General features: G+C 42.3%; 3 non-coding genes across 3 annotated transcripts; all 3 read right to left on the bottom strand.

Annotated features, from left to right (window-relative positions):
- Window positions 1-1,314: 1,314 nt before the first annotated feature.
- On the bottom strand, window positions 1,315-1,477 carry LOC135040085 (U1 spliceosomal RNA). Its single transcript, XR_010234033.1, has one exon. It is a non-coding gene; the product is annotated as a U1 spliceosomal RNA (small nuclear RNA).
- A 152-nt stretch (window positions 1,478-1,629) lies between these two features.
- On the bottom strand, window positions 1,630-1,793 carry LOC135040111 (U1 spliceosomal RNA). Its single transcript, XR_010234055.1, has one exon. It is a non-coding gene; the product is annotated as a U1 spliceosomal RNA (small nuclear RNA).
- A 675-nt stretch (window positions 1,794-2,468) lies between these two features.
- On the bottom strand, window positions 2,469-2,624 carry LOC135040093 (U1 spliceosomal RNA). The gene has a single exon (XR_010234039.1). It is a non-coding gene; the product is annotated as a U1 spliceosomal RNA (small nuclear RNA).
- Between the last annotated feature and the right edge of the window lie 15,563 nt (window positions 2,625-18,187).

Raw genomic sequence — 18,187 nt, 5'->3', positions numbered from 1 at the left:
CGGCCTCGTGATCCGGAAGGGCGGTGTGTGTGTGACTGACCTTAGGAAGAAACCGGAGCCTCCGCTGCAGTGACCCAGCAACCAGGGCACGGGAGTATACAGCGCCGCTGGGAGTGATGAAGCTGTAGTAAAGATGTCTATTAGACCTAGCCTGCTGCAGCCCTTGTAGATTCTCATAAAACAAGTTCTTCTTTTCTTGTCAAAATGAATAGCTAAGAATAGGCTGCCTGAGGCAGGCCCCTGTTAAGTGGCCTGCTACTGAAGGCACCAACTACAAACTGAGCTCCCTGTTCATGGAAGCGGGGTTATAGAGGAGGATGCACTGAGCATCTTGGGAACAGTCAAAAGCTTTGAGCCGGTTGGTGCCTCAGATCAAGATCCTACTCTACACCCCAATGTGAATCCTTGTGGAGTCCTGTGTACCCCACAGAAGAAATTAATGTGTCACACCCATTGGCAGCAACCTTAGAATAGCTGCTGATGGGCACAATTGAGAAAGGAAGGGGGGGGGACATTTGAATCCAGCACATAGATGCAATTCAAATATGTAATTTGTACCTTCCTATTTTAAAATATAATGGATGAACTTCACCCTGTGAGAACAATCTTCATGATCAAGAGATCTCATATGCAAAATAAGTATGAGTTGGGATAGGGCTGGGGAGGGTGGCTGCTCGGCCCCTCCCCCGTCAAGTTAAGGAGATTCAACTGAGGAAGCACAAGGGAACTCTCGTCTGGGGACAACAACTGCAGGGAGACCACATCTTTTCAGATGAACATGGGAGGGCGGAAGGCTGCCTAATACTGAAGCACCATCAAATATCAAACCATATGCAACAACTAGTACAAGCATTCCTGGGGGAAGGTCTGCAGCAGACGGATTTGCATACGGTGATGTCATCCAAGCAGTGGGCCAAAGTTGGCTGGAACCCTCATTTGCATATGAAAAGAGAAAAGGGGCATGCAGGGCATGGCGGCCTTTTGCGGTGCTTGGATGACCCCTAGTTCGCATTAAACACCCCCACCCTCCTTTGGTGTGGGGCTCATGTTGGCTATGCCCCAGCCCCTGAAGCATTCAAGCTGATTTCTTGCAGCAGCTGGGCACTGTAACAGCTCCAGAGCTGCTCTGTAAGGCAACTAAAAGGGTGTGGGCCCTGCAGCACTACCTGTAGTTCGCATTGTGTGTTGGAAGGCACAAAGTAAGCAGACGGGAGAAGTCAGGATAGTGCGCAAGGGCATAGAAGGCAGTGGCTCCAGAAAAGAGAAGTGGAAACAGACAGCAAACTAGGCTGGAGAGAGACCTGAGACAAAGAGATCTGAATTATACGAGAGCCGACCAGGGGAAACACAAATTATGCAATCAAGTTTCCCACATTTGGGGAAATCGCAGGAGCAGCACACCCAGAGTGCAATGGGTGAGCCTTGCCCTTGGAGAAGCACCTTCATGATCATAGTATCTCACCTGGCAGGTAAGTAGGAGTTGGGCTAGAGCTGGGGAGGGTCACTGCTCGGGCACCCCCCTGTCAAGTGAAGGAGATCCAACTGAGGCAGCACAAGGGTACTCTCGAAAGAAGAACAAGGCTAGAGGAATATATGAGACAAAGAAATCTGACTTTTACCAGAGCTGACCAGAGGAAAACACAAACACAGTCCCCCACTACCACAAAAAATGCAGGCGAGTTTCCCACATTTGGGGAAATCACAGGGGTCAGCATACCCAGAATGCAATGAATGAACCTCACCCTGGGAGAACAATCTTCATGACCATGGTGTCTCCTATGCAAAATAAGTATGATTTTGGATAGGGCTGGGAGGGCCGCTGCTCAGGCACATCTCTGTCAAGTAAAGGAGATTCAACTGAGGCAGCACAAGGGAACTCTCATCTGGGGACAACAACTGCAGGGAGAACACATATTTTCAGATGAACATGGGAGGGCAGAAGGCTACCTAAAACTGAAGCACCCCCAAACAACAAACCAAATGCAACAACTAGTGCAAGCATTCCTGGGGGAAGGCCTGCAGCAGATGGATTTGCATATGGTGATGTCATCCAAGCAGTGGGTCAAAGTTGGCTTCAACCCTCATCTGCATATGAAAAGAGAAAAGGGGCGTGCAGGGCATGGCGGCCTTTTGCGGTGCTTGGATGACCCCTAGTTCGCATTAAACACCCCCATCCACCTTTGGTGTGGGGCTCATGTTGGCCATGCCCCATCCCCTGAAGCATTCAAGCTGATTTCTTGCAGCAGCTGGGCACTGTAACAGCTCCAGAGCTGCTCTGTAAGGCAAGTAAAAGATTGTGTGGGCCCTGCAGCACTACCTGTAGTTTGCATTGTGCATTGGAAGGCACAAAGTAAGCAGACGGGAGGAGAAGTCAGGATAGTGCACAAGGGTATAGAAGGGAGGGGCTCAAGATAAAAGAAGTGGAAACAGACAGCAAACTAGGCTGGAGAAAGACCTGAGACAAAGAGATCTGAATTATACGAGAGCCGACCAGAGGAAACACAAATTATGCAGTCAAGTGTCCCACATTTGGGGAAATCGTAGGAGCAGCACACCCAGAGTGCAATGGGTGAGCCTTGCCCTGGGAGAAGCACCGTCCTGATTATAGTATCTCACCTGGGTGTGCTGCCCCTGCGATTTCCCCAAATGTGGGAAACTTGACTGCATAATTTGTGTTTCCCCTGGTCGGCTCTCATATAATTCAGATCTCTTTGTCTCAGGTCTCTCTCCAGCCTAGTTTGCTGTCTGTTTCCACTTCTTTTTTCTTGAGCCCCTCCCTTCTATACCCTTGTGAACTATCCTGACTTCTCCTCCTGTCTGCTTACTTTGTGCCTTCCAATGCACAATGCAAACTACAGGTAGTGCTGCAGGGCCCACACCCTTTTACTTGCCTTACAGAGCAGCTCTGGAGCTGTTACAGTGCCAAGCTGCTGCAAGAAATCAGCCTGAATGCTTCAGGGGCTGGGGCATGGCCAACATGAGCCCCACACCAAAGGAGGGTGGGGGTGTTTAATGCGAACTAAGGGTCATCCAAGCGCCGCAAAAGGCCATGGCGGCGCCCTGCATACCCCTTTTCTCTTTTCATATGCAGATGAGGGTTCCAGCCAACTTTGGCCCACTGCTTGGATGACATCACTGTATGCAAATCCGTCTTCTGCAGACCTTCCCCCAGGAATGCTTGTACTAGTTGTTGCATTTGGTTTGTTGTTTGGGGGTGCTTCAGTATTAGGCAGCCTTCTGCCCTCCCATGTTCATCTGAAAATATGTGTTCTCACTGCAGTTGTTGTCCCCAGATGGGAGTTCCCTTGTGCTGCCTCAGTTGAATCTCCTTTACTCTAAAACTTTTAAAACTTAGCAAAAGTGTTTACTAAATAGCTGCTCGGCAAAGTTGCAATGCCGAGACTCCCCGACCAGCTGCCCAGGATGAACCCACCTTTCTAGTAGAATGGGTCTTCACCTAATTCAGTAACGGCAATCCTGCCGTGGAATGAGCATGCTGAATCTTACCACAGATCCAGCGCATAATGGTCTACATGGAAGCAGGACACCCAATCCTGTTGGGAGCATACAGGACAAACAGAGCCTCTGTTTTCCTAATCTGAACCGTTCTGGTGACATAAATTTTCAAAGTTCTGACCACAGCCAGAGACTTTGACTCAACGAAGGTGTCAGTGGCCAAAGGCGCCATGTGGAAAGATGAACCACCTTCGGCAGAAATTGTTGACGTGTCCTCAATTCTGCTCTATCTTCATGAAAGATCAAATAAAGGCTCTTGTGATACTGCATGGTTTGTACTGTTTTCCATGTGCTCCCAGATCTTTCAAAAAAGAAGCATGGTCAAGAAAGTTCTGTTTGAAAAGAAACAACATTTACTGTCATTGTTATAGAATTTGGGAGAAAAAACAAGAAGAAATCTGCACTGTTGACGCACTGGACAGAATGAATGAAACATAAAATATAACCTTTATTAAGTATGTATTAGAATTGGATAAATATTAATATTATTATCCCAAACTGCAGTGAAACATAAAGGTTAAAATCACAGAACTAACATACATGTGCATAAGAAGAATAAAGAGATGTGAAAAAAAGGTTTAAAAAGCGTGTCCGTGTGTGATTATTTTTGAAGGCACAACCCTGGCGGGGTTGTTTATATAGATATATATGTTGCTAATAATCACTTTCTAGCATAATGTTATTAAATAGCTGTTAGTATCTATGTCGTCAGGTACCACTGGGTCGTATCCTATATACTCCTGTGGGAAACTTGACTGCATAATTTGTGTTTCCCCTGGTCGGCTCTCGTATAATTCAGATCTCTTTGTCTCAGGTCTCTCTCCAGCCTAGTTTGCTGTTTGTTTCCACTTCTCTTTTCTTGAGCCGCTGCCTTCTATGCCCTTGTGCACTCTCCTGACTTCTCCTGTCTGCTTACTTTGTGCCTTCCAACGCACAATGCAAACTACAGTTAGTGCTGCACGGCCCACACCCTTTTACTTGCCTTACAGAGCAGCTCTGGAGCTGTTACAGTGCCCAGCTGCAGCAAGAAATCAGCTTGAATGCTTCAGGTGCTGGGGCATAGCCAACAAGAGCCCCACACCGACGGAGGGTGGAGGTGTTTAATGCAAACTAGGGGTCAGCCAAGCGCCGCAAAAGGCCGCCATGCCCTGCATGCCCCTTTTCTCTTTTCATAATCAAATCCATCAAATCCATCTGTGGCAGGCCTTCCCCCAGGAATGCTTGCACTAGTTGTTGCATTTGGTTTGTTGTTTGGGGGTGCTTCAGTATTAGGCAGCCTTCTGCCCTCCCATGTTCATCTGAAAATATATGTTCTCCCTGCAGTTGTTGTCCCAAGATGAGAGTTCCCTTGTGCTGCCTCAGTTGAATCTCCTTAACTTGACAGAGATGTGCCTGAGCAGTGGCCCTCCCCTGCTCTATCCCAAATCATACTTATTTTGCATAGGAGATACCATGGTCATGAAGATTATTCTCCCAGGGTGAGGTTCATTCACTGCATTCTGGGTATGCTGACCCCTGTGATTTCCCCAAATGTAACCCCTAGAGTAACCCTGGGAGAAAAATCTTCATGACCATGGTATCTCCTATGCAAAATAAGTATGATTTGGAATAGGGCTGGGGAGGGCCGCTGCTCATGCACATCTCTGTCAAGTAAAGGAGATTCAACTGAGGCAGCACAAGGGAACTCTCATCTTGGGACAACAACTGCAGGGAGAACATATATTTTCAGATGAACATGGGAGGGCAGAAGGCTGCCTAATACTGAAGCACCCCCAAACAACAAACCAAATGCAACAACTAGTGCAAGCATTCCTGGGGGAAGGCCTGCCACAGATGGATATGCATATGGTGATGTCATCCAAGCAGTGGGTCAAAGTTGGCTTCAACCCTCGTCTGCATATGAAAATAAAAAAGGGGTGTGCAGGGCATGGCAGCCTTTTGCGGCGCTTGGATGACCCCTAGTTCGCATTAAACACCTCCACCCTCCTTCGGTGTGGGGCTCATGTTGGCTATGCCCCAGCCCCTGAAGCATTCAAGCTGATTTCTTGCAGCAGCTGGGCACTGTAACAGCTCCAGAGCTGCTCTGTAAAGCAAGTAAAAGGGTGTGGGCCCTGCAGCACTACCTGTAGTTTGCATTGTGCGTTGGAAGGCACAAAGTAAGCAGACGGGGAAGTCAGGATAGTGCACAAGGGCATAGAAGGGAGCGGCTCAAGAAAAGAGAAGTGGAAACAGACAGCAAACTAGGCTGGAGAGAGACCTGAGACAAAGAGATCTGAATTATACGAGAGCCGACCAGAGGAAACACAAATTATGTAATCAAGTGTCCCACATTTGGGGAAATCGTAGGAGCAGCACACCCAGAGTGCTTTTAAAGCCTCCTGTTAGTGCTTCATCTACACGTTATAGCCCTGAATTTTCCAATGCCTATCTCTTTGCAAAAGAGAGATATCGGCAAGGAAAAACTGTATTGTACCTTTGCATTTTTCTCCCAAACGAAAGACACTAGAATGAAAATTTTAAAGCCTCCTGTTAGTGCTTCATCTACACGTTATAGCCCTGAATTTTCCAATGCCTATCTCTTTGCAAAAGAGAGATATTGGCAAGGAAAAGCTGTATTGTACCTTTGCATTTTTCTCCCAAACGAAGGACACTAGAATGAAATTTTTTAAGCCTCCTGTTAGTGCTTCATCTACACGTTATAGCCCTGAATTTTCCAATGCCTATCTCTTTGCAAAAGAGAGATATCGGCAAGGAAAAGCTGTATTGTACCTTTGCATTTTTCTCCCAAACGAAAGACACTAGAATGAAAATTTTAAAGCCTCCTGTTAGTGCTTCATCTACACGTTATAGCCCTGCATTTTCCAATGCCTATCTCTTTGCAAAAGAGAGATATCGGCAAGGAAAAGCAGCATTGTACCTTTGCATTTTTCTCCCAAACGAAAGACACTAGAATGAAAATTGTAAAGCCTCCTGTTAGTGCTTCATCTACACGTTATAGCCCTGCATTTTCCAATGCCTAGCTCTTTGCAAAAGAGAGATATCGGCAAGGAAAAGCAGCATTGTACTTTTGCATTTTTCTCCCAAACGAAAGACACTAGAATGAAAATTTTAAAGCCTCCTGTTAGTGCTTCATCTACACGTTATAGCCCTGAATTTTCCAATGCCTAGCTCTTTGCAAAAGAGAGATATTGGCAAGGAAAAGCTGTATTGTACCTTTGCATTTTTCTCCCAAACGAAGGACACTAGATTGAAAATTTTAAAGCCTCCTATTAGTGCTTCATCTACACGTTATAGCCCTGAATTTTCCAATGCCTAGCTCTTTGCAAAAGAGAGATATCGGCAAGGAAAAGCGGTATTGTACCTTTGCATTTTTCTCCCAAACGAAATACACTAGAATAAAAATTTTAAAGCCTCCTGTTAGTGCTTCATCTACACGTTATAGCCCTGAATTTTCCAATGCCTATCTCTTTGCAAAAGAGAGATATCGGCAAGGAAAAGCTGTATTGTACCTTTGCATTTTTCTCCCAAACGAAGGACACTAGAATGAAAATTTTAAAGCCTCCTATTAGTGCTTCATCTACACGTTATAGGCCTGAATTTTCCAATGCCTATCTCTTTGCAAAAGAGAGATATCGGCAAGGAAAAGCTGTATTGTACCTTTGCAGTTTTCTCCCAAACGAAGGACACTAGAATGAAAATTTTAAAGCCTCCTGTTAGTGCTTCATCTACACGTTATAGCCCTGAATTTTCCAATGCCTATCTCTTTGCAAAAGAGAGATATCGGCAAGGAAAAGCTGTATTGTACCTTTGCATTTTTCTCCCAAACGAAAGACACTAGAATGAAAATTTTAAAGCCTCCTGTTAGTGCTTCATCTACACGTTATAGCCCTGAATTTTCCAATGCCTATCTCTTTGCAAAAGAGAGATATCGGCAAGGAAAAGCTGTATTGTACCTTTGCATTTTTCTCCCAAACGAAAGACACTAGAATGAAAATTGTAAAGCCTCCTGTTAGTGCTTCATCTACACGTTATAGCCCTGCATTTTCCAATGCCTAGCTCTTTGCAAAAGAGAGATATTGGCAAGGAAAAGCTGTATTGTACCTTTGCATTTTTCTCCCAAACGAAGGACACTAGATTGAAAATTTTAAAGCCTCCTATTAGTGCTTCATCTACACGTTATAGCCCTGAATTTTCCAATGCCTAGCTCTTTGCAAAAGAGAGATATTGGCAAGGAAAAGCTGTATTGTACCTTTGCATTTTTCTCCCAAACGAAGGACACTAGATTGAAAATTTTAAAGCCTCCTATTAGTGCTTCATCTACACGTTATAGCCCTGAATTTTCCAATGCCTATCTCTTTGCAAAAGAGAGATATCGGCAAGGAAAAGCTGTATTGTACCTTTGCATTTTTCTCCCAAACGAAGGACACTAGAATGAAAATTTTAAAGCCTACTATTAGTGCTTCATCTACACGTTATAGCCCTGAATTTTCCAATGCCTATCTCTTTGCAAAAGAGAGATATCGGCAAGGAAAAGCTGTATTGTACCTTTGCATTTTTCTCCCAAACGAAGGACACTAGAATGAAAATTTTAAAGCCTCCTGTTAGTGCTTCATCTACACGTTATAGCCCTGAATTTTCCAATGCCTATCTCTTTGCAAAAGAGAGATATCGGCAAGGAAAAGCTGTATTGTACCTTTGCATTTTTCTCCCAAACGAAAGACACTAGAATGAAAATTTTAAAGCCTCCTGTTAGTGCTTCATCTACACGTTATAGCCCTGAATTTTCCAATGCCTATCTCTGTGCAAAAGAGAGATATCGGCAAGGAAATGCTGTATTGTACCTTTGCATTTTTCTCCCAAACGAAAGACACTAGAATGAAAATTTTAAAGCCTCCTGTTAGTGCTTCATCTACACGTTATAGCCCTGCATTTTCCAATGCCTATCTCTTTGCAAAAGAGAGATATCGGCAAGGAAAAGCTGCATTGTACCTTTGCATTTTTCTCCCAAACGAAAGACACTAGAATGAAAATTTTAAAGCCTCCTGTTAGTGCTTCATCTACACGTTATAGCCCTGCATTTGCCAATGCCTATCTCTTTGCAAAAGAGAGATATCGGCAAGGAAAAGCAGCATTGTACCTTTGCATTTTTCTCCCAAACGAAAGACACTAGAATGAAAATTGTAAAGCCTCCTGTTAGTGCTTCATCTACACGTTATAGCCCTGCATTTTCCAATGCCTAGCTCTTTGCAAAAGAGAGATATTGGCAAGGAAAAGCTGTATTGTACCTTTGCATTTTTCTCCCAAACGAAAGACACTAGAATGAAAATTTTAAAGCCTCCTGTTAGTGCTTCATCTACACGTTATAGCCCTGAATTTTCCAATGCTTATCTCTTTGCAAAAGAGAGATATCGGCAAGGAAAAGCAGCATTGTACTTTTGCATTTTTCTCCCAAACGAAAGACACTAGAATGAAAATTTTAAAGCCTCCTGTTAGTGCTTCATCTACACGTTATAGCCCTGAATTTTCCAATGCCTAGCTCTTTGCAAAAGAGAGATATTGGCAAGGAAAAGCTGTATTGTACCTTTGCATTTTTCTCCCAAACGAAGGACACTAGATTGAAAATTTTAAAGCCTCCTATTAGTGCTTCATCTACACGTTATAGCCCTGAATTTTCCAATGCCTAGCTCTTTGCAAAAGAGAGATATCGGCAAGGAAAAGCGGTATTGTACCTTTGCATTTTTCTCCCAAACGAAATACACTAGAATAAAAATTTTAAAGCCTCCTGTTAGTGCTTCATCTACACGTTATAGCCCTGAATTTTCCAATGCCTATCTCTTTGCAAAAGAGAGATATCGGCAAGGAAAAGCTGTATTGTACCTTTGCATTTTTCTCCCAAACGAAGGACACTAGAATGAAAATTTTAAAGCCTCCTATTAGTGCTTCATCTACACGTTATAGGCCTGAATTTTCCAATGCCTATCTCTTTGCAAAAGAGAGATATCGGCAAGGAAAAGCTGTATTGTACCTTTGCAGTTTTCTCCCAAACGAAGGACACTAGAATGAAAATTTTAAAGCCTCCTGTTAGTGCTTCATCTACACGTTATAGCCCTGAATTTTCCAATGCCTATCTCTTTGCAAAAGAGAGATATCGGCAAGGAAAAGCTGTATTGTACCTTTGCATTTTTCTCCCAAACGAAAGACACTAGAATGAAAATTTTAAAGCCTCCTGTTAGTGCTTCATCTACACGTTATAGCCCTGAATTTTCCAATGCCTATCTCTTTACAAAAGAGAGATATCGGCAAGGAAAAGCTGTATTGTACCTTTGCATTTTTCTCCCAAACGAAGGACACTAGAATAAAAATTTTAAAGCCTCCTATTAGTGCTTCATCTACACGTTATAGCCCTGAATTTTCCAATGCCTATCTCTTTGCAAAAGAGAGATATCGGCAAGGAGAAGCTGTATTGTACCTTTGCATTTTTCTCCCAAACGAAGGACACTAGAATGAAAATTTTAAAGCCTCCTGTTAGTGCTTCATCTACACGTTATAGCCCTGAATTTTCCAATGCCTATCTCTTTGCAAAAGAGAGATATCGGCAAGGAAAAGCTGTATTGTACCTTTGCATTTTTCTCCCAAACGAAAGACACTAGAATGAAAATTTGAAAGCCTCCTGTTAGTGCTTCATCTACACGTTATAGCCCTGAATTTTCCAATGCCTATCTCTTTGCAAAAGAGAGATATCGGCAAGGAAAAGCGGTATTGTACCTTTGCATTTTTCTCCCAAACGAAAGACACTAGAATGAAAATTTTAAAGCCTCCTGTTAGTGCTTCATCTACACGTTATAGCCCTGAATTTTCCAATGCCTATCTCTTTGCAAAAGAGAGATATCGGCAAGGAAAAGCTGTATTGTACCTTTGCATTTTTCTCCCAAACGAAGGACACTAGAATGAAAATTTTAAAGCCTACTATTAGTGCTTCATCTACACGTTATAGCCCTGAATTTTCCAATGCCTATCTCTTTGCAAAAGAGAGATATCGGCAAGGAAAAGCTGTATTGTACCTTTGCATTTTTCTCCCAAACGAAGGACACTAGAATGAAAATTTTAAAGCCTCCTGTTAGTGCTTCATCTACACGTATAAGCCCTGAATTTTCCAATGCCTATCTCTTTGCAAAAGAGAGATATCGGCAAGGAAAAGCTGTATTGTACCTTTGCATTTTTCTCCCAAACGAAAGACACTAGAATGAAAATTTTAAAGCCTCCTGTTAGTGCTTCATCTACACGTTATAGCCCTGAATTTTCCAATGCCTATCTCTGTGCAAAAGAGAGATATCGGCAAGGAAATGCTGTATTGTACCTTTGCATTTTTCTCCCAAACGAAAGACACTAGAATGAAAATTTTAAAGCCTCCTGTTAGTGCTTCATCTACACGTTATAGCCCTGCATTTTCCAATGCCTATCTCTTTGCAAAAGAGAGATATCGGCAAGGAAAAGCTGCATTGTACCTTTGCATTTTTCTCACAAACAAAAGACACTAGAATGAAAATTGTAAAGCCTCCTGTTAGTGCTTCATCTACACGTTATAGCCCTGCATTTTCCAATGCCTAGCTCTTTGCAAAAGAGAGATATTGGCAAGGAAAAGCTGTATTGTACCTTTGCATTTTTCTCCCAAACGAAGGACACTAGATTGAAAATTTTAAAGCCTCCTATTAGTGCTTCATCTACACGTTATAGCCCTGAATTTTCCAATGTCTATCTCTTTGCAAAAGAGAGATATCGGCAAGGAAAAGCTGCATTGTACTTTTGCATTTTTCTCCCAAACGAAAGACACTAGAATGAAAATTTTAAAGCCTCCTGTTAGTGCTTCATCTACACGTTATAGCCCTGCATTTTCCAATGCCTAGCTCTTTGCAAAAGAGAGATATTGGCAAGGAAAAGCTGTATTGTACCTTTGCATTTTTCTCCCAAACGAAGGACACTAGAATGAAAATTTAAAAGCCTCCTGTTTAGTGCTTCATCTACACGGTATAGCCCTGAATTTTCCAATGCCTATCTCTTTGCAAAAGAGAGATATCGGCAAGGAAAAACTGTATTGTACCTTTGCATTTTTCTCCCAAACGAAAGACACTAGAATGAAAATTTTAAAGCCTCCTGTTAGTGCTTCATCTACACGTTATAGCCCTGAATTTTCCAATGCCTAGCTCTTTGCAAAAGAGAGATATTGGCAAGGAAAAGCTGTCTTGTACCTTTGCATTTTTCTCCCAAACGAAGGACACTAGAATGAAAATTTTAAAGCCTCCTGTTAGGCCATCATCTACACGACATAGCCCTGAATTTTCCAATGCGTAGCTCTTTGCAAAAGAGAGATATTGGCAAGGAAAAGCTGTCTTGTACCTTTGCATTTTTCTCCCAAACGAAGGACACTAGAAAGAAAATTTTAAAGCCTCCTGTTAGGCCATCATCTACACGACATAGCCCTGAATTTTCCAATGCGCAGCTCTTTGCAAAAGAGAGATATTGGCAAGGAAAAGCTGTCTTGTACCATTGCATTTTTCTCCCAAACGAAGGACACTAGAAAGAAAATTTTAAAGCCTCCTGTTAGGCCATCATCTACACGACATAGCCCTGAATTTTCCAATGCGTAGCTCTTTGCAAAAGAGAGATATCGGCAAGGAAAAGCTGCATTGTACCTTTGCATTTTTCTCCCAAACGAAGGACACTAGAAAGAAAATTTTAAAGCCTCCTGTTAGGCCATCATCTACACGACATAGCCCTGAATTTTCCAATGCGTAGCTCTTTGCAAAAGAGAGATATTGGCAAGGAAAAGCTGTCTTGTACCTTTGCATTTTTCTCCCAAACGAAGGACACTAGAAAGAAAATTTTAAAGCCTCCTGTTAGGCCATCATCTACACGACATAGCCCTGAATTTTCCAATGCGCAGCTCTTTGCAAAAGAGAGATATTGGCAAGGAAAAGCTGTCTTGTACCATTGCATTTTTCTCCCAAACGAAGGACACTAGAAAGAAAATTTTAAAGCCTCCTGTTAGGCCATCATCTACACGACATAGCCCTGAATTTTCCAATGCGTAGCTCTTTGCAAAAGAGAGATATCGGCAAGGAAAAGCTGCATTGTACTTTTGCATTTTTCTCCCAAATGAAAGACACTAGAATGAAAATTTTAAAGCCTCCTTTTAGTGCTTCATCTACACGTAATAGCCCTGAATTTTCCTATGCCTATCTCTTTGCAAAAGAGAGATATCGGCAAGGAAATGCTGTATTGTACCTTTGCATTTTTCTCCCAAACGAAAGACACTAGAATGAAAATTTTAAAGCCTACTGTTAGTGCTTCATCTACACGTTATAGCCCTGCATTTTCCAATGCCTATCTCTTTGCAAAAGAGAGATATCGGCAAGGAAAAGCTGCATTGTACTTTTGCATTTTTCTCCCAAACGAAAGACACTAGAATGAAAATTTTAAAGCCTCCTTTTAGTGCTTCATCTACACGTAATAGCCCTGAATTTTCCAATGCCTATCTCTTTGCAAAAGAGAGATATCGGCAAGGAAAAGCTGTCTTGTACCATTGCATTTTTCTCCCAAACGAAGGACACTAGAAAGAAAATTTTAAAGCCTCCTGTTAGGCCATCATCTACACGACATAGCCCTGAATTTTCCAATGCGCAGCTCTTTGCAAAAGAGAGATATTGGCAAGGAAAAGCTGTCTTGTACCTTTGCATTTTTCTACCAAACGAAGGTCACTAGAAAGAAAATTTTAAAGCCTCCTGTTAGGCCATCATCTACACGACATAGCCCTGAATTTTCCAATGCGTAGCTCTTTGCAAAAGAGAGATATTGGCAAGGAAAAGCTGTCTTGTACCTTTGCATTTTTCTCCCAAACGAAGGACACTAGAAAGAAAATTTTAAAGCCTCCTGTTAGGCCATCATCTACACGACATAGCCCTGAATTTTCCAATGCGCAGCTCTTTGCAAAAGAGAGATATTGGCAAGGAAAAGCTGTCTTGTACCATTGCATTTTTCTCCCAAACGAAGGGCACTAGAAAGAAAATTTTAAAGCCTCCTGTTAGGCCATCATCTACACGACATAGCCCTGAATTTTCCAATGCGCAGCTCTTTGCAAAAGAGAGATATTGGCAAGGAAAAGCTGTCTTGTACCTTTGCATTTTTCTCCCAAACGAAGGTCACTAGAAAGAAAATTTTAAAGCCTCCTGTTAGGCCATCATCTACACGACATAGCCCTGAATTTTCCAATGCGCAGCTCTTTGCAAAAGAGAGATATTGGCAAGGAAAAGCTGTCTTGTACCATTGCATTTTTCTCCCAAACGAAGGGCACTAGAACGAAAATTTTAAAGCCTCCTGTTAGGCCATCATCTACACGACATAGCCCTGAATTTTCCAATGCGCAGCTCTTTGCAAAAGAGAGATATTGGCAAGGAAAAGCTGTCTTGTACCATTGCATTTTTCTCCCAAACGAAGGGCACTAGAAAGAAAATTTTAAAGCCTCCTGTTAGGCCATCATCTACACGACATAGCCCTGAATTTTCCAATGCGCAGCTCTTTGCAAAAGAGAGATATTGGCAAGGAAAAGCTGTCTTGTACCATTGCATTTTTCTCCCAAACGAAGGGCACTAGAAAGAAAATTTTAAAGCCTCCTGTTAGGCCATCATCTACACGACATAGCCCTGAATTTTCCAATGCGCAGCTCTTTGCAAAAGAGAGATATTGGCAAGGAAAAGCTGTCTTGTACCATTGCATTTTTCTCCCAAACGAAGGACACTAGAAAGAACATTTTAAAGCCTCCTGTTAGGCCATCATCTACACGACATAGCCCTGAATTTTCCAATGCGCAGCTCTTTGCAAAAGAGAGATATTGGCAAGGAAAAGCTGTCTTGTACCTTTGCATTTTTCTCCCAAACGAAGGACACTAGAAAGAAAATTTTAAAGCCTCCTGTTAGGCCATCATCTACACGACATAGCCCTGAATTTTCCAATGCGTAGCTCTTTGCAAAAGAGAGATATTGGCAAGGAAAAGCTGTCTTGTACCTTTGCATTTTTCTCCCAAACGAAGGACACTAGAAAGAAAATTTTAAAGCCTCCTGTTAGGCCATCATCTACACGACATAGCCCTGAATTTTCCAATGCGCAGCTCTTTGCAAAAGAGAGATATTGGCAAGGAAAAGCTGTCTTGTACCATTGCATTTTTCTCCCAAACGAAGGACACTAGAAAGAAAATTTTAAAGCCTCCTGTTAGGCCATCATCTACACGACATAGCCCTGAATTTTCCAATGCGTAGCTCTTTGCAAAAGAGAGATATTGGCAAGGAAAAGCTGTCTTGTACCTTTGCATTTTTCTCCCAAACGAAGGACACTAGAAAGAAAATTTTAAAGCCTCCTGTTAGGACATCATCTACACGACATAGCCCTGAATTTTCCAATCCGTAGCTCTTTGCAAAAGAGAGATATTGGCAAGGAAAAGCTGTCTTGTACCTTTGCATTTTTCTCCCAAACGAAGGACACTAGAAAGAAAATTTTAAAGCCTCCTGTTAGGCCATCATCTACACGACATAGCCCTGAATTTTCCAATGCGCAGCTCTTGGCAAGGAAAAGCTGTCTTGTACCATTGCATTTTTCTCCCAAACGAAGGACACTAGAAAGAAAATTTTAAAGCCTCCTGTTAGGCCATCATCTACACGACATAGCCCTTAATTTTCCAATGCGTAGCTCTTTGCAAAAGATAGATATTGGCAAGGAAAAGCTGTCTTGTACCTTTGCATTTTTCTCCCAAACGAAGGACACTAGAAAGAAAATTTTAAAGCCTCCTGTTAGGCCATCATCTACACGACATAGCCCTGAATTTTCCAATGCGCAGCTCTTTGCAAAAGAGAGATATTGGCAAGGAAAAGCTGTCTTGTACCATTGCATTTTTCTCCCAAACGAAGGACACTAGAAAGAACATTTTAAAGCCTCCTGTTAGGCCATCATCTACACGACATAGCCCTGAATTTTCCAATGCGCAGCTCTTTGCAAAAGAGAGATATTGGCAAGGAAAAGCTGTCTTGTACCTTTGCATTTTTCTCCCAAACGAAGGTCACTAGAAAGAAAATTTTAAAGCCTCCTGTTAGGCCATCATCTACACGACATAGCCCTGAATTTTCCAATGCGCAGCTCTTTGCAAAAGAGAGATATTGGCAAGGAAAAGCTGTCTTGTACCTTTGCATTTTTCTCCCAAACGAAGGACACTAGAAAGAAAATTTTAAAGCCTCCTGTTAGGCCATCATCTACACGACATAACCCTGAATTTTCCAATGCGCAGCTCTTTGCAAAAGAGAGATATTGGCAAGGAAAAGCTGTCTTGTTCCATTGCATTTTTCTCCCAAACGAAGGACACTAGAAAGAACATTTTAAAGCCTCCTGTTAGGCCATCATCTACACGACATAGCCCTGAATTTTCCAATGCGCAGCTCTTTGCAAAAGAGAGATATTGGCAAGGAAAAGCTGTCTTGTACCTTTGCATTTTTCTCCCAAACGAAGGTCACTAGAAAGAAAATTTTAAAGCCTCCTGTTAGGCCATCATCTGCACGACATAGCCCTGAATTTTCCAATGCGCAGCTCTTTGCAAAAGAGAGATATTGGCAAGGAAAAGCTGTCTTGTACCATTGCATTTTTCTCCCAAACGAAGGACACTAGAAAGAAAATTTTAAAGCCTCCTGTTAGGCCATCATCTACACGACATAGCCCTGAATTTTCCAATGCGCAGCTCTTTGCAAAAGAGAGATATTGGCAAGGAAAAGCTGTCTTGTACCTTTGCATTTTTCTACCAAACGAAGGTCACTAGAAAGAAAATTTTAAAGCCTCCTGTTAGGCCATCATCTACACGACATAGCCCTGAATTTTCCAATGCGTAGCTCTTTGCAAAAGAGAGATATTGGCAAGGAAAAGCTGTCTTGTACCTTTGCATTTTTCTCCCAAACGAAGGACACTAGAAAGAAAATTTTAAAGCCTCCTGTTAGGCCATCATCTACACGACATAGCCCTGAATTTTCCAATGCGCAGCTCTTTGCAAAAGAGAGATATTGGCAAGGAAAAGCTGTCTTGTACCATTGCATTTTTCTCCCAAACGAAGGGCACTAGAAAGAAAATTTTAAAGCCTCCTGTTAGGCCATCATCTACACGACATAGCCCTGAATTTTCCAATGCGCAGCTCTTTGCAAAAGAGAGATATTGGCAAGGAAAAGCTGTCTTGTACCTTTGCATTTTTCTCCCAAACGAAGGTCACTAGAAAGAAAATTTTAAAGCCTCCTGTTAGGCCATCATCTACACGACATAGCCCTGAATTTTCCAATGCGCAGCTCTTTGCAAAAGAGAGATATTGGCAAGGAAAAGCTGTCTTGTACCATTGCATTTTTCTCCCAAACGAAGGGCACTAGAACGAAAATTTTAAAGCCTCCTGTTAGGCCATCATCTACACGACATAGCCCTGAATTTTCCAATGCGCAGCTCTTTGCAAAAGAGAGATATTGGCAAGGAAAAGCTGTCTTGTACCTTTGCATTTTTCTCCCAAACGAAGGTCACTAGAAAGAAAATTTTAAAGCCTCCTGTTAGGCCATCATCTACACGACATAGCCCTGAATTTTCCAATGCGCAGCTCTTTGCAAAAGAGAGATATTGGCAAGGAAAAGCTGTCTTGTACCATTGCATTTTTCTCCCAAACGAAGGACACTAGAAAGAAAATTTTAAAGCCTCCTGTTAGGCCATCATCTACACGACATAGCCCTGAATTTTCCAATGCGCAGCTCTTTGCAAAAGAGAGATATTGGCAAGGAAAAGCTGTCTTGTACCTTTGCATTTTTCTCCCAAACGAAGGACACTAGAAAGAAAATTTTAAAGCCTCCTGTTAGGCCATCATCTACACGACATAGCCCTGAATTTTCCAATGCGCAGCTCTTTGCAAAAGAGAGATATTGGCAAGGAAAAGCTGTCTTGTACCATTGCATTTTTCTCCCAAACGAAGGGCACTAGAAAGAAAATTTTAAAGCCTCCTGTTAGGCCATCATCTACACGACATAGCCCTGAATTTTCCAATGCGCAGCTCTTTGCAAAAGAGAGATATTGGCAAGGAAAAGCTGTCTTGTACCTTTGCATTTTTCTCCCAAACGAAGGACACTAGAATGAAAATTTTAAAGCCTACTATTAGTGCTTCATCTACACGTTATAGCCCTGAATTTTCCAATGCCTATCTCTTTGCAAAAGAGAGATATCGGCAAGGAAAAGCTGTATTGTACCTTTGCATTTTTCTCCCAAACGAAGGACACTAGAATGAAAATTTTAAAGCCTACTATTAGTGCTTCATCTACACGTTATAGCCCTGAATTTTCCAATGCCTATCTCTTTGCAAAAGAGAGATATCGGCAAGGAAAAGCTGTATTGTACCTTTGCATTTTTCTCCCAAACGAAGGACACTAGAATGAAAATTTTAAAGCCTCCTGTTAGTGCTTCATCTACACGTATAAGCCCTGAATTTTCCAATGCCTATCTCTTTGCAAAAGAGAGATATCGGCAAGGAAAAGCTGTATTGTACCTTTGCATTTTTCTCCCAAACGAAAGACACTAGAATGAAAATTTTAAAGCCTCCTGTTAGTGCTTCATCTACACGTTA

The sequence above is a fragment of the Pseudophryne corroboree genome, unplaced genomic scaffold (genome assembly GCF_028390025.1).
Source record: "Pseudophryne corroboree isolate aPseCor3 unplaced genomic scaffold, aPseCor3.hap2 scaffold_729, whole genome shotgun sequence".
NCBI classification, from domain to species: domain Eukaryota; kingdom Metazoa; phylum Chordata; class Amphibia; order Anura; family Myobatrachidae; genus Pseudophryne; species Pseudophryne corroboree.
Note: the sequence above shows the minus strand (reverse complement) of the source record. Positions and strands in the feature narration are given on the sequence as shown.